This window comes from Amblyomma americanum, chromosome 2 (genome assembly GCF_052857255.1).
Source record: "Amblyomma americanum isolate KBUSLIRL-KWMA chromosome 2, ASM5285725v1, whole genome shotgun sequence".
In the NCBI taxonomy this organism is placed as follows: domain Eukaryota; kingdom Metazoa; phylum Arthropoda; class Arachnida; order Ixodida; family Ixodidae; genus Amblyomma; species Amblyomma americanum.
In genome coordinates, this window is record NC_135498.1 from 38,298,922 (window position 1) to 38,315,023 (window position 16,102).

General features: G+C 49.3%; 1 long non-coding RNA gene and 1 pseudogene across 1 annotated transcript in view; one reads left to right on the top strand and one right to left on the bottom strand.

The window, feature by feature from the left end:
- The window catches only part of LOC144121032 (uncharacterized), a 137,187-nt gene that overhangs the window by 106,355 nt on the left and 14,730 nt on the right, over window positions 1-16,102 (bottom strand). The gene's annotated exons all lie outside the window — the stretch shown is intronic.
- LOC144121028 (uncharacterized) lies at window positions 2,130-8,169 on the top strand (annotated as a pseudogene).

The window sequence follows — 16,102 nt, forward strand, 5'->3', positions numbered from 1 at the left end:
AGCTACTTGTGGAATCTTGCAGAAACGACGCAACGCAGCCACGACGATGGATAACAAAATTGAGGAAGCCTGCTCGTCACCATCTGATGTTCATGCAGCAGCGTTGGCTGTCCTGGCTGCTTCCAGTCACCACTGTGTCAACCCGCCACAGGCAGACATGGAGGCACCAGGCCGCACTAGCAGCGCGGTCCAACGCTATCGTCCGAGAGAGTGGATAGCGCAGTGCAGACAGGCCCACGTGTTTTATCCGGGGAAGAAGTCCGCCGCCTGCTCACCCCAGAGTTCTTGGCCTCCCTGCACCTGCCCGAGCTGGGCCATATTGTCAGTACCATCGGCGCTGCCTTGGCCCTGAGAAGTCGCCTCCGCATCGAGCGCGAATGTGGACCATTAGGAGAGAAGACATGTTTGCGAGGAAAAGACTCCAAACAGTTCGAAGAAATGCAAGCTGTGTAGAACCCATATCCATGTGCTGTGATGTTCAAAAAAGCTTTGGGCCATAAAAACAAAGATGATATTACGAGCACATTGATTTCGCGCTGCGCGTGACGGAAGCGCCTTCGTTGCTTCAGCAGGGCATAGCACTCATCACGAGGCAAAAATACCCTAGCGTGCGCGTGTGCGCGCTTATTTACTGTTGTAAATTATACAGATGTTGACTGGTCATGCCTCTCGAAAGCTGCTTTAGATTACATCAAATACAGGCTCTTTCTCAACAGTCGCAATGCGTGCAGATAAATATGCTTGCATGAAACAATCAAATTTAGTACTAACAATATTGTATCACTAAAGGTGAACTGCTGTGAGCTTTTTCTTCTTCTCTCACGTTAGCTGTATAACACCCATATTCTTTTTTTTTTACATGAATACGTTCTCAGCCTGTGATGCAGAGGTACTGTGATGTAAAATCTGTGATGTTTCATTGAAATATCTGATGTTGAAATATGTTGCTTCAAGGTGAGCTCTTTCGATCTTGGTGGGGCTGAACGCTCCCAAGGTCAAACGCCTGTTCTCTGGATTAATAACCATGAGACAGACGGTCATTCCCTGTGCCACATACCTAGAGTCAAATGTGCAGTTGCGCCTACAAGACGCTCTGCCCATCAAGGTTCTGACTGGCGCTTTGGTCCTCGCTCTGCGACTAAAACGCGAGCCAAGAAGGAGGACAGACGGAGTTGAAGTCAACAATTGGGTGAAGTCACGAAAGGAGCAAACACTCCAAGTACCAGTAGAGTGGCAAGACTGCCAATACTCTACGTCGACTCTGGTCCTGTTATCTTTTTTTTTTTTGCTAATGTTACCTATATAAATGAATTACATTTTTCTTACCAGTAATTAACACACATACGGCTCTGCTTGTCAAAGGAAATGATCATCATCATCAACAGCCTGATTGCACCTGCTACAGTTGTTACGGCATTCTTTTCTGTATGCAAGCTCATGGCCTTTATTGAACGATCGTTGTTGCTTGTCTTCGTGCAGGTGCACTGGAGGTAGCCATTGCTGATCTCTCGGCAACCACACAGCCTTCAGAGGTACGCAACCAGTTTCTCCTAAAAGAGGATGGACACCAAATTTTGGCTGCATTGCCTTTTTTTAAACAATATGCAATACATTACTATGGGGAGTATTCACGAAGGCCAGCGGCGCAGTGCACTGTGGGTGGGTGACCCACTATGCACCTGGCATTATGGGCTACTACGGCAGCATGCTACACCAATGCGTGCATGAATCTGATAACTGCTCGTAAGTGACATGCTACAAGTAGCTTAACTGTTTGTATTGAGAATGGCTTGTTGTGGAGATTATGCAGCAATGTCATCCAAATGTGATAGACAAACTTATGAGGAGAAAAAAGCAATAGGGATGGTTCCTTTCGTGCCACCAGCGAGCTACTGCATTCAGGGCGTATTCTTCCTCCCATGTGTGGATGCATCGGATATCCACGAACTCTTGGTGTTGGGAACAAGCATCACCACATGTAAGTAACTGAAGTTGCAGAAGGTGCTGGAGGCCAACCGTAGTCACAACAAGGAAGGTAAAGCGGCTTCTTTTGCACTTTAAAGCATGCTCACTCCGCGTTTTATTAGCAGGTAAACCGTTTCAAAGATTGAACCAGGCTCTGCTAAAAGTGGGTGCTGGCCAAGAACGAGGGAGACATAATTTCATTGCAGTTCACCTGCATAGCACGGAACGACAAAGCCTCCTCATATGTTGCTGCCGTGCTTCTCTTCATCGAGTAAGTTGTGCATTCCTCCACACACCTGTCTAGAGTGCTTGAACGGAGCTCCGGGAAGTACGCTTGTTAATTTACGAGAGGCCTAGCTAGTGCTCGATATGTGAGCGTGCCGTACATACACATTCCTGTAGATTCTACTTATCTCATCTTGACAACTTGTACCGTGCCCACCATTGTCATAAATGCATAACAAAGTGTGCCTTTCGAGTGCTCTAGACAAGTGTGTACACGACTGTACGTGTGTGAACATAGCTTTCTTGCACTGTCAGCGTGAGTGCCAAGCTCCGGGCCACGTACAAAAAGGCAGGTGTGGTCCATTGCTGCCTTGGATTTTGCATCCTGTGCGCTGAAGAAATGCCAACTTGACATGCAAATCATACTCGACAAAAAAATGCATGGCAGCAACATAAGAACAGGTTTCGCCATTTCCTGCCATGCAGGTGAAATGCACAGCTATTACGTCTCCGTTGCTCTTGGCCAGTACCCACACTGTTAGCGGAGTCTAGTTTAGGCTTTGCAAACGGTTTACCTGCAAATAAAACACGTAGTCAGCACATGTTAAAGTGCAGAAGAAGCCACCTTACCTTTGTTATTATGACTACGGTGTCAGCAGACACTTCCTTCACCGATGGTTCGTGCACCCGGCCTCTCGTCACAGAGTTCTGGGCCTCCAGTGCCTTCCATGACTTCAGTTGCTTACGGGTGGTGATGCTTGTCCTTGTTCTTTAGGAACACAGTTCAGCGCAGGAGCAGCAGCTTTCACAACGAGCAGCGCTCTTCTTGCAATGGCTTCCCCATCGTAAAGGAAGAATTCCACAGCATGTTGTGTGCTCCCGCGACCTGGGATGAGTTGTGTGATGTGTTACAGGTGCTGAGGACAAACTCCACTTCCGGTCTCGATGCTATCCCCGGTGGTTTTTCCCCCCAAGCTATTTGAAATGATGAACGAATTCCTGGATTCCGGCAGATGCCCTGTCATTCAATAACTGGCGAGTTGTTCTCCTGCTCAGGGCAAATGGGCAGGGATCTGACCCTAGGGATTTGTGCCTTGGGACAGTGTTAAACGCCGACTACAAAATGGTTGCAAGCTGCTGTCCTAAAACCTCTGCGTGGTGCATGCAGACATCGTAGGCCCAATCCTCGTGTAGCATTCCATGGCTGTCAAGTTTTTCCGCTCTCTCCTTTACACGAGATGTTCTCACGTATACCAAGCGAACAGGCATCACTAGCTACCTGTGAAATGTAAATTACAAATTTAGTATGCTTTACTTTTTTTCTTAAGTACTGCAGTTTAGTATGGGCCACCATGAACGTAGGCACGTTGTTTCACCCACTCTGCCCGTTCGCCATTTTACTGTTTGAGAACGTTAGAAATTCATTTTTGCATGCAGTATGCATCCGCACACAGGACAAATGAAGACCGAGGACGTCCAGTGGCACAGACTAAATGACAAGAAGGTGCATTAAATGGCTCGTCAGTTCAAGCTGGATTGCGAGAGATTACGTAAATGGGACAAGTGCGAAGTCCTCGTGCAACACAACTTCGGCAAGCCCAAGTTACAGTGCATTATAGGAAACGGGACTCCAGTGCTCAGCAAAGAGGTCGACGACACACTTTTAGAATTTTTGGAGCGCGAAAGAAGTGCAAGGCGTACCGTCAGCAACAGACCTCTCTGAAAAAGCTGTGAGGCTAGCAAATAAGCTGCAACTGGGGAATTTTTTTGGCCTCCAGCATGCATTTGAAGAGGTGGAAAGTGCAGTTTGATGTATCCATGCGGTAAGCAATGAATTAAAGTTCAAGTGCCCGAGGACTATACGGAGGAGACGCGAGCAGTCCGTTCAGAATTGGTTCTCTGTGAAATTGCTATAACTTGACTCACCAACGCATAACGAACATGAACCAGAGACTATGTTTCAAATGGACATTGGCAAAATGGACCAACAACGTCGTTGGAAAAACGCACTGTTCAGATTGCAAATGCCAGTTGTGCCAGGCGAGGAGTTACAGTTGACTTAGCAGCTTGCAGTTCTGGCCCCCAGCATTCGTCTCACTGAAAGAGCTGAGCGGAGAAATTCCAGCAAGGAGCTTCATGAACATTTGTGTACCAAGTGAAAACAATCTGTTTTGCAATTTTTTATATCATGAAAATGGAACAATGGAACACTTGATCTTGAGCTCGTGTGCTAAGCAGCATTTTTTTTTTCGCCTCCACCAAATGTTCGTGCGACAGCCTCGAAACATGGCTGGATTACATAAGAAAAGTTCCAGGAATGGCTGACCAAAATATGAGACCTGAAGACTGATGACATCTGGCAGCTTCTGGTGTTGAATCAGGCGCCCATATGCAAAACACAAGCAGCAAATGATGTAAATGAGGAATGCGACACTAACCCTGCGTTCTAAGCCAGCAAGTTGCAACAGCCTTCTTCAACCAGGCAACATGTACTCAAACAAGCCATTTAAAGGAGTCTCTAGAGGAACTGGGAGGCCTTTATGCAGAAGGGCGAGAAAATGCCAAAAGGAAACCTCTAAAAGCCATCACAGCAGAGCATGCTAGACTTCGTGGCTGAGGCATAGGCCACCGTCCCAGAAAATTATTTTATGCTCTTTCAATGCCTGCAGGTCATGAACGTGATCGACCGGTCTAAGGACGGCAAGCTGCATGATCAGCTCACCTGATTTTTGGGTCAGATTCCGATGAATCCTCCGAGGAATCCTCCAAGGAATTTTTTTATGGTTTTGAGAGTGAACAAGAAAATAAAGATCACAAGGAAACAGTCTTTGAAAATCAGTTTTGCTAAAACAGTGCAGACTGTTTCATACTTTCAGTGGCCACCATTTTCTTCAGCCACCATCTTGAATACTGGGGCCGAACCGAGAAAGAGCCCCCCCCACCTCGACCCCATATTTAGGTTGAGTTACCTCCCGAGTAGAAGACACGGAGGAGTGCTTTTTCTATATTTTACTGTGATAACCTCTTCTATATCTGGTCATATGCTCCTGATATCTAGTGAGATGCTGGGCTTGGCTACTCCATAGACAGGTTCCAAAGCACCACTGGCTTGGGAAAGTGCGTTTACTCTTGCACTGCCATCCGTGGAAAAGTAACCAAGTGCCCATGCAATCACAAAGGACACTAGAGGCTACATTTCTGCTGAATATCTCAACTATAGTCAGGAAAACACGCACGTCTAACTTCTTAGACTGAAGCAGTGCTGCATTTAATGAAAGCCACTTCTATGTGCCATGACAGTTTGACACACTCCAAAATAGCACAAGGGATTGGAACAGAACAGAATGGACAAGCATCAAGACCGATACTAACCAAGACAGTGTTAATGTATAATCCTTTAGTCTTTCAACAAAGGCAAAATGCAGCATACAAGACATATACAGAGATAACGAAGTGGCCTTCTTAGAACTTGAAAAGTTCTGCATTCGCTGTGTAAGCCATGAGGCACAACCACAACAATGACTTGCATGAATGGTAACATGTAAGATGGCAGATACCACATACTGCACGTAGCTGCTCTTCTTCGCATAAACACGAACAGCAGTGATCAGCACTCCCATTCGTGACTCATTTTTCAGATTCAGGTTCAAATTCATTTCTTCCGAAAGATGATAAGAATGCTTTGTAAACTGCATTAATAAATCCAAGTATCTTGACACGCTGCAGTGTCTCTCTGCTGATGTGTTATCTTGTTCCATATAACGACACATAACATGCCATTTTTATCTGCTTGTTTTCATTTGCAGGATCATCACTGTTCAAGCATTTCATCAGGAATAGCTTTAAAGCTGTACTGTTTAACAAAAAATCAAATGGAACTTTTTGCTTCACAGCATAGAGAGGCACAAATATGTAAGAGGGTTGTCCGTAAAATAAGGTTCCCAATGATTTTTCACAAGGAAAAACAAGGAAAAAGGTCCCGCGCGGCAACCGGCAGGGACGCCCACACTCACCAGCCCGCCATTCGAGGATTACCCCTCTCTCCTCGTGGGTAGATGAGGGTGTCAGCATATGAGACTGTGCCTCACACACAGCCTAAACGAAACACAGCGTAAGCTGCTAATCGTTCAGGAAGGTGGCAACCTTGCCTTCGCAATGCTAGACTACGCAAATCAGCTACGGGTGAAGTATGACACCCTACTACGGCAATCATCGCGAGCCGCAAGTCATGCGCAGGCCCAGGGTAGGCCAGTGTCCAATCCCTCGGTGCTCCGGCACGTGCGGGCGAGGACCATGCCAGACAAGTCTCTGGCACACATACCATTTGTGAATTTGCAAGATGGCTCAGAGACCGCCGAGACTGGTCACAACGAGGCAGCCTTTACAGCATACTTCGAATGACTTTTCTCAACAGACAGAGTCCCCGCGACTGCGGAGGAGATGCAAAGCGCGTTACGGAAGCTGAAGACAATTCAGCTCCCGGCCCAGAAGGTATTCGCACTTCGTTTTACCAAAGGTTTTTTTTTTTTTTTTCAGGTTAGGGATGCTCTACTGGAAATGATTAACGAATTCTTGGAGTCGGGCAGACACACCCAGTCATTCTCAGACAGGCGGGTAGTGCTCCTGCTAAAAACAAACGGGCAGGGCTACAACCTCGGGGCTTGGCGCCCAGTAACATTATTAAATGCAGACTACAAACTAGTTGCCGCCCTGCCAGTCAAACGGCTCTGCGCGTTACTTCCTGACATAGTTGGCCAGTCACAATTTTGCAGCATACCTGCAAGGTCCATTTTCTCTGCACTCTCTCTTACAAGAGACGTCCTATTATATACCCAGCGAACAGGCATTGCCGGCTGCTTCGAGGGTCATAGATCAAGCAAAGGCAGTTGACCACGTTCAGCATGAATACCTCTTCGCGGTGCTCTCTTAATTTGCCTTCCCGGAGTCTTTTGTACGATTCCCACACCTTGTACAGAGATATTGAAGTCAGGGTGACGATCAGTGGACCCTTAGCGAGCACATAAATGTCACACGAGGCATCCGGCAGGGGTGCCCACTTTCATCGGCCCCTTTTGTACTGTGTTTGAAGCCTTTCCTCTGCCACATCGCAGCCTCTCCGCCATTAGCGGATTACCCCTCTCTCCCCAAGGGCAGCTGCGGGTGTTGGCGCATGCAGACGACGTGTCGATCTCTTTGCGCAATATGGACAGCTGCGCCGTCTTCCTTCGGTTGTTAGGAGCTTACAGCGAACTGTCCAGGGTGCTTTTGAACCCAGCCAAGTGCAGCGCAATACGGTTGGGCTTGTTCTCAGGCATGCTGCCGAGCGGCATACGGTGGGTACAAAGGGTGAAGGTCCATGGAGTGACCTTTCTCCCCACAGGAGTGTCGCCGCAAGCTTTGGTAGAGCTTCGCCGCACAGTGAAACAGTGCTTTGCCATTCCTCTCAGTTCAGGCTCTCCCTGTGAGCGAGTATTCATAATCAAGACCAGTGTCATCGGCACTATTTTATATAGGACACATCGCTCGACCCCCCCCCCCCCCTTTCCCTTGCCATTTCCTGCACAAATTTGCCTCAATGTGTGGCGGGTCTCTGTGGGAAGGCAGGAAGGAGGTTGTCGCCCCTCGGCTGACAAGTCTACCACGCAACATGGGGGCTTGGGCCTTCCCTGCCCGACCACTGTATGTGAGGTACTTGCAGTACGTGAAATATTAGCATTGTTAGAAAACCAGGCATATGCAGGACACCACATGGTGCAGTATATTTTGGAAATCTCCCTCCGTCATTTTCAGCCTGACCACCAGTACTCAGGCCCGAGATCCGTGAACCCGCCGGCACTCCATACCTATGTCTCAGGCGCTTTCAGGCGACTCACGGCCGGATGAAGACATCTGTCGTAAGCCCCCGGTCCGTGTTAGCAAAGCGCTAGCTGTGAGCCGCCTGACGGTCGAGAACCTCAGGCGAAGCCAAGCGGCTAGGTGGCGGCAACTTACTTTCTCTCATTTGCCCGCTCATGTACGGGATTTCGGGCAGCTCCGGGGTTGGCGAGTTTTGCCAACCGTGGATCGCCTGTCAGTGTGGGGAGTTATACCGTTGAACACTTGCCCCCAGTGTCTGAGCGTTGAGACACTCGACCACACTCTCTTCGAGTGCGTGGTGGTGCGCGTGTTCTGGCGATTGCTGTCGAGTATGTTTAACGTCCGGCTGCTAGCTCGCTCGCGCAGGCGAGACGCATTCAGAGACTTGCTTGCGTGTGATTTAGCAGTGTTGCATGAAACAATACGGTAAGGAAAAGCATTTGTGTCCCCTTTAACTAACCCTGTACAAGCCAGTGCATCAGTAATGTTGACCAAGTGTCTTACATTTCAGATCAACACATCAGGTTAGCTCAGCACTGCGGATGATAGGAGCAGCTATAACCATCTGGCCTGTTGCGCAGAAACCCATCATATCACTCATGACTAACAGAAGCATTACCTGGGGATTATTAGGACAGAGAAATGCAGCACTAATGCGTTTTTATTGCAGCAGCGCCATCCTGTTTTATCGACCATTCAGACTACATGCCCTCAGTCCTGAAGCACGAAAATGCAAGTAGCTCAGCAGCTGTCATCTGGTTTGAGAGATCTACAAAGCGACAAGGCTAATTCCAAGTGCTAGGTGTCACAGAAACGCTTTATCTTAGCCACAACTTTTTCCCTCTCCACTGATGGCATTTCATTATTTGCCATTGTAGCGGATGTTGCTGTAACCCATCACCAATTCTGTGTGCTTTATGATTATTTCGAGTATGCTTATCCTATTTCAGTCACCAATGTACTCTCTACTTGTCGGTAAGCATACTCTGTTGCGAGAGAGGACAAACTGAGCATTTCCACCAGCCATTAAAACCCGCAGCCTAGCAAAGCTTATTACTAAGCACCATTTCAAGAAGCAAAAGTGCTAATATGCACTGTACTGAATGCACGCCTGCCGGCTAACAGAGGGCTGTATTCAGCGAAGCAGATCAGGCAGACGCTAGAAAACCTCAATAAGCATTACCAGTAGGCGCGAAAACATTTTCTCTTTTCATTCAACGATGTAGTTTACAGGTTATTTTGGTAGCAGAAGAGTGGTGTGTGGTTGTTTAAACACAAAGTGTGGAAAAACATGTGCACCACCCTTGCTAACCTGATCTTACAGGTTTAATGACAAAATATGAAAATATCAGGATGTATTAATGTTTCCTAACTTTTGCTTTATGTTCATGTGAGAACAGAATTAGATCGACATGCATCCTGTTGTTGCTCTGAGCATCGCAGGGTAGCAATTAAGAGGCAGTGTAGCTTCTACTATATGCATTTGTTTGTCTGTTTTTGTTTGTTTGTTTTTCTTCATTAGCTCACCGGCACCTTGACGTTTATCTATGTGCTTTGAACTACGTGTCTTTAAGCAAAGAGTTTGTGACTTTATTTTGGGGGGCAATAGGCAATGCCCGGATTCATATAAAAGTCCATTGTTTTCATCTTTCAAAAGATGCATTTGACGGGGCCATACATGAACCACCCTATGGTATTCCCCTACAGCTGGTAAATAATTTCGAGTTTAATTTCTCGATGCTGTTTCAGTTTTGGCCTCAACAACCAAACTGTGGCTGTGATGTGTGAGGTCTGATTGGGTCATGTGAGGCATGAAAAGAAACTGCGGTATAATTTCCGACACTTAGTCTTAATTCATTACAGTGCTCAAGGGGAAACCCGTCTTTGGAGGGAAATTTTAATGAAGTCACACTTATGAAATCTTCAGGAAGTGTATATTTTTGTGTGCAGATTCCTGGTGTGTCATTCGGTTTCATGTAACCCAAGTCCTTGTGCACTTGTGCAATTCATTGTAATTTTTAGGAGGGAGCTTTCAGGAAATTTTTCTGCAGCAAAGTTGCTGAAGTGCATGCCTTGGTTTCCCTTGATATCAAGTTCAATGGGGACAAAATTATCATCCTGCCAATCATAGAACTTTAGTTAAAGCTAGGCCATTTAGGTTATTTTCGTGCTTCTTTCAGAAGCGTCCTTCGCAGCCTTCAGAGTGAGATGAGTAGAAGGCAGAATGGCAGGAAGTTTTGATAGGCGCAGGACACAAAAGAAGACTACACCTCACGCACAGCCTAAATGAAACCGCATTTGTTGCAAATCATTCAGGAGGGCGGTGAACTCACTTTCGCTACGTTAGATTACACTAATCAGCTGCAGGCGAGGTATGACACCCTATTGCAGCAGTCATCTTGCACCAAAAGTCTCACACAGGCCCAGAGTCGGCCAGTATCCAATCCTTCAGTGCTCCAGTACGTACGAGTGGGGACCATGCCGGACAAGTCTCCGCCATGCATGCCATTTGTGGCTTTAGAGGATGGCTCAGAGTCCGCCAACCATGGTCACATCAAGGAAACTTTTACAGCCTGCTTCAAGGCTCTGTTCTCGACAGATTGAGTTCAGCACAGGTGCGACAGCTTTCGGAGCGAGCTGCACACCTTTTGTGCCAGCCTACCTTCCGTGAAACCCGAATTCCAGAGCATGTTGTACGCTCCCGCGACAAAGCAAGAGCTTTGTCGCATGCTACGAGGATTGAAGTCAAACTCATCCCCCAGTCCCAGTGGGATCCGCACTTCCTTCAACCAATGGTTTTATCTTCAGGTTATGGATGCTCTATTTGAAATGAAGAACAATTTCTTAGAGTAAGGTATGAGCCCCCTGTCATTTTCAGATGGGCAGGCAGTACTCCTGCTCAAGAGACAAATGGGCAGGGCTCCAACATCAGGGCCTGGCAGCCAGTGACATTGTTAAACACCGATTATAAACTAGTTGCCGTGCTGCTGGCCAAACACTTTAGCATGGTGCTTCCTGATATAGCTGGCCTGTCCCAACCGTGCAACATACCAACGCAGTCCACTTTCTCTACCCTTTCCCTTAGGAGGGATGGCCTCTTGTATCCCCAGCGCATAGGCATCACTGGCTGCTTTGTGCCCATAGGCAGAGCAAAGGAGTTTGACCATGTAAAGCGTGATTACGTCTTTGCCGAGCTCTCAGAATTTGGCTTCCCGGAGCAGATCATGCGCTTCCTACACACCCTGTACAGCAACCTCGCTGTCAGGATGATGGTTAATGGGGCACTCAGCGAACATATAAACCTCCTGCGTGGCAACCGGCAAGGGTGCCCATTTTTACCAGCCCGCCATTCGAGGATTACCCGTCTCTCCCCGTGGGCAGCTGAGGGTATCACCGTATGTGGATGACATGAGACTCTTTTTGCATGACATGGACAGCTGCATTGCCTTCCTTTGACTGTACAGTGTTTAGAGTGCACTATTAGGGGGCGCGCTCTTGTGTTTGTTCTAATCTATATATATTTGTAAACATTTTTTTTTTTTGCTTGAAGTGCATTTGTCATGTACTGCCATTTCAGAGGTGCTTGGGCCCAGTCAAGCTGCTTTTTAGCAGCTTTTAGCCCGTGCATATCTCTGGGTGCAACTTGCATTCTGGAAAAATAAAGTGAAATGAAAATGAAATGAAGCCCCAAAAAAAAGCAAGGCTATACAGTTCGGCTTGTTCTCGCGCGTACTGGTGTGCGGCATTGAGCGGATCGAAGATGTGGAAATCCTTGGGGTGACGTTCCTCCCCAAGAATAACTGTCGCCACGGATTCAGAACTCCACTGCACTGTGACGCAGCGCTCACAGTTCAGGCTCTCCCTGTCCGAACGTGTATTTATAATTAAGACAAGTGTGTCGTTACCACTGTTTTGTTTTCGACATGTTGCTCAGCCCGCTGGCTGTTTATACGTTGATTCATCTTATTGTGTGGCGCATTCCTCTGGGAGGGCAGAACAAAGGTCGTCGCTAGTCAGCTCATGCGTCTACCCCGCATCATGGGCGGCCTGTGTCTCCCCTGCCCAACCACTGTATGCGAGGTGTTTGCAATGCGCAAGATCCTTGCATTGCTTGTAAACTAGGCTTATGCTGGAAGCCAGTTGGTGCAGTACTTTTTGGGTACCCCTCTCAGATTTTTTTCAACCAGAGCAACGGTTTTCCGGTCCGAGCGCCATGGAATCACCAGCTCACTATAGCTATGTTTCTGGCGTTTTTAGGGAGCTCACAGCCGTGCTGACAGGTGAGGACATCTGGAGTATGCAGCCTGTCCGAGTTAGCAAAGCACTGGCTGTAAGCCGCTCGACTGTTGGGTACCGTCGGCAAAGTTATGCGGCTAGATCAGGGCAGCTAACTTCCTCCCACCTGCCTGTCCATGTATGAATTTTGGTTCGCTCAGCAGTCGACGCATTTTGCTAAACACAGATCGCCTTTCTATGTGGGGAGTCATCCTGTCTAACGCATGCCCCCTGTGTCATGTTGAAACACTCTGACACATACTTCCAGGAGTAGACAATTTCCACATCAGAGTGGAGATGTGTGGCGTAGAAATTGAAAGGCAGTAACTTCCCACCTTTGCCTTCATTCCTCCAAGGTGGGGTGCAGTTATGCACCTCTTTCATATGGACAGCCTGTTGTAAGTCTTGTTTTTTTTTTTTTAGATATTCAAAAGGAACTGTACCTGACTGTGTATTTTGGTGATGCAAGGTTTCATGGACTAAAACTGCCTTTTTTTTTTCTAGGAAGCTGAGGAGATTAAGATCTAGCATTGGGTCGAAAGGTGTTGAGTGGCCATTATACTGGCTGCCCCGCTCTTTCCTTGGAACGCTGCCAGTGAACGACACTTGCCTGGTGGAACAAAGCATGCAGGTAATCAGTTTCATCGGCTGAAAAGAATTTTACATTATAGTGGAATATTTAATGCCATGTGCCTTTCTTCCATGCTTAAGTGTAGATGCTTTTCAAAAAACTGCTGTACCGTCTTTCATAAATAGTACTCAAAGAGCACTGAACTGAGATCACTGGATGAATGGAGAAGAGTTGACGCCTCCTCGGTACTCGCCGCGTAATTTCCACCACGCTTCGTTCAATACTTTTAAGTCGCGTGATACTCAACTTTCCGCGTTACAAAATTGGCCTCATGGTCACTTTTTGCATATATTTGGCTTTAATTAATAGACACCTTTAGCATACCATGACCGTTACCGGCCCCAGAGTACCGGGAGTCTGACCACAGCCAATGCGCATGTGAAAATCGCCTTGACGGTGCCAGATGGCGCAAGGTACCCGGCAGCTGCGCGTGCTCTGCGGTGGTGAGCGGGTTCCCCTTAAGGCGCATTTATAGTCGGTCGTGTTCAGCTCGCTGTCGCGCTACGCCGGTTTCGCTGCGCCAACCAAGGCACCACCCCTTCTATACTTCGACGCGCCCAGACGGCGCGCGCCGCTTTGGAGCATGCTCAGAACGACTGCTGCCTCAAGCGACGAACGTCCGCGTTCGCGCCATCTTCTGCGCCGCCTCATCCGTTTCGTTCCATCCACGGCATTGCGGCTACTATATGAAACATGGCTAGGGTGCTATCCGCGCGACAGAAACTTGCTCTTGTGTTACTAGTCCACCGCTTGCGGCGAAAGCGCAGGCGCTCGATGTATGTGCGAAAGATCGCTCTCTCCAAGGGAACAACTCACCCGTGGAGAGACAGATTCTTCGCCTTCTGTTCGCTTAGGCCTCTTCTCACCCCACGTACTAATCTACATCATTTTAGGAGACTGCCCGTCAGAGTAATCGTTCCTGAGCCATTGCTGGGGCTCCGGTTCCGCCCCGTGCACGTCCGGAGGTCCTGCCGCTCCTGATCCCGTTGCTGCCCCTGGTCCTCGTCCTGCTCCTGCTGAGCCCGAGCCCCGGCGGCGCGCTCTGAACGTCCGGGACAACTATGACAACGCCCAGGTCAACCACGGATCTTCCTCCACCAGCAACCTGATCTGCTGCTGGCCTTGGTCCCGGTTCTCCTGATCCTCTTGGTCCAGCTTGCTGCCCCGGTCTGCTGGAGACTCCGCCTGTCAGTGTAGTTCTTGAGCCCTTTACTTCTGGAGGACCGTCTTGCCGATCTGATCTGCTGCTGCCCTTGGTCCCGGTTCTCCTGATCCTCCTGGTCCAGCTTGCTGCCCCGGTCTGCTGGAGACTCCGCCTGTCAGTGTAGTTCTTGAGCCCTTTATGGGCCTCCAGTCACGCCTTGTGCGCTTCCGGAGGACCGTCTTGCCGCTCCTGATCTGCTGCTGCCCTTGGTCCCGGTTCTCCTGATCCCGCGGCTGCCCTTGGTCCTGAACCAGCTTGCTGCCCCCGGTCCTGCTGGACCCGGCGGTGCGCTGCGAACTTCCGAGACAGCCATGGCAGCGCCCAGGTCCACCACGGATCTGCCTCCACCAGCTACGAGACCCAAAAAAGCCCAGTGCTTTCAGTTCACCGTGCCGGTACTTACTCCGGCGGACGATTTAATCGATGCTCTCGAGGCGGTCGTCGGTGTCGGGGGGCTGCAATATCTGCAGCACCTCGGCGGAACCAAGTTCCTTGTAGCCTTTTCGTCCATGGCTCAGGCCACAAAAATTGTCGCGGCAGGCTCCGTGCTTGTCGCAGGAAATGAAGTGCCACTGGTGCAAATGGCCGCACCAGTGGTTTACGTGACGGTGTTTCGACTACCGCCATCAGTAAGCGACGACGCCCTCGCCGCCCTCGCCGCCGCCCTCAGCCCCTACGGAAAGGTCCGAGCAGTCACGGAGCCGACTTTCAAGGGGAAGACCCATGTCCGGAATGGAGCCCGGATGGTCAAGCTCGACATGCAGCGGGCGCCGCCCAACTTCCTCATCGTGGCGGGTCACCGAGCGATGCTCGAATATAGAGGAATGAAGAGGGTATGTTCCCGCTGTGGCGCTGCGGGCCATCTCGGCGCCAACTGTACCGCCGTGCGATGCGGCCGGTGCTCAGCCTACGGCCACGAGACAACCGCGTGCCAAGCGGCTTGTCGGCGCTGTGGTGGGGCCCACGCCACATCAGACTGCATGGCGCCGCGCTCTTACGCGGCTGCCCTGGCGACATTACCCGCACAGCCAGCTGCAAGCGTTGAACCACCCCCGGGGCGGCCAGTATCTCCTACAGAGCCCGTGGTCCTCAGGGTCGCGGAAAGCGATGACACCTCGCCCACGGCAGCAACAACGGGCGAACCAGCCGGAGCCATACCTGAAGTGGTATCAGAAGAGGAGGTAGCAGAGAAGTCACCTTCGCCCGGGGAGGATTCCGAGGCCTCCACCACGTCATCGGTCCCGTCCGGTGCGACGGACACCAAGAGACTGATCAATTCCACTCCCAGCCCACGGCAGCCCGGCGAGACAAAGACAACTCGGAGCCGGAGTCACCGGACACCCCGTCGGAGGCCTTTGAGTTCCCAGAAGGGGATCCCAGCTGGGCGAATCCGATCAGCCAAGTTGCCGACTTGCTACATCCGGGGACACGACAGTCCTGTAGCATCCCCGACACCCCCAGCACAGCAAGCCCTGCTGCCCCGCAGAGACAGCGCCCAGCTCCTCACATATCAGGAACTCGCATGGTCTCCAAAGTGCGCGGGATAGACGAGGCCAAACGACAACTTTTGTCGTCAATTTAAACACTTATTGACTGCTTATTTCTCTCCTCAATTCCTGTAGAATGCCTTTTATTTACCTATTTATTGTCTTGGTAATTTCAATGCGTTTACTGTTTATTTGTGCTTGTCATTTATATTTGTGTTCTATCTTTGCGACCAGTTATTGCTGTTTGTTCCCCCCCCCCCCCTTCTTTTAGAGAGTGGTTTGTGGGTTAGCATGGTATTTGTGTATTTGTGTTAGTGGTATTTGTGCGACGTGCAGCAGTTCAGCGGGTGGTTTGTCATGCCATTTAATTGTTTGCTTCTTCTACCCAACTAGCCGAGGCAGCAGGGTTGTCATTGTATATGTGTATGCGTGATACGTGTGTATGTATATGAGTATAAT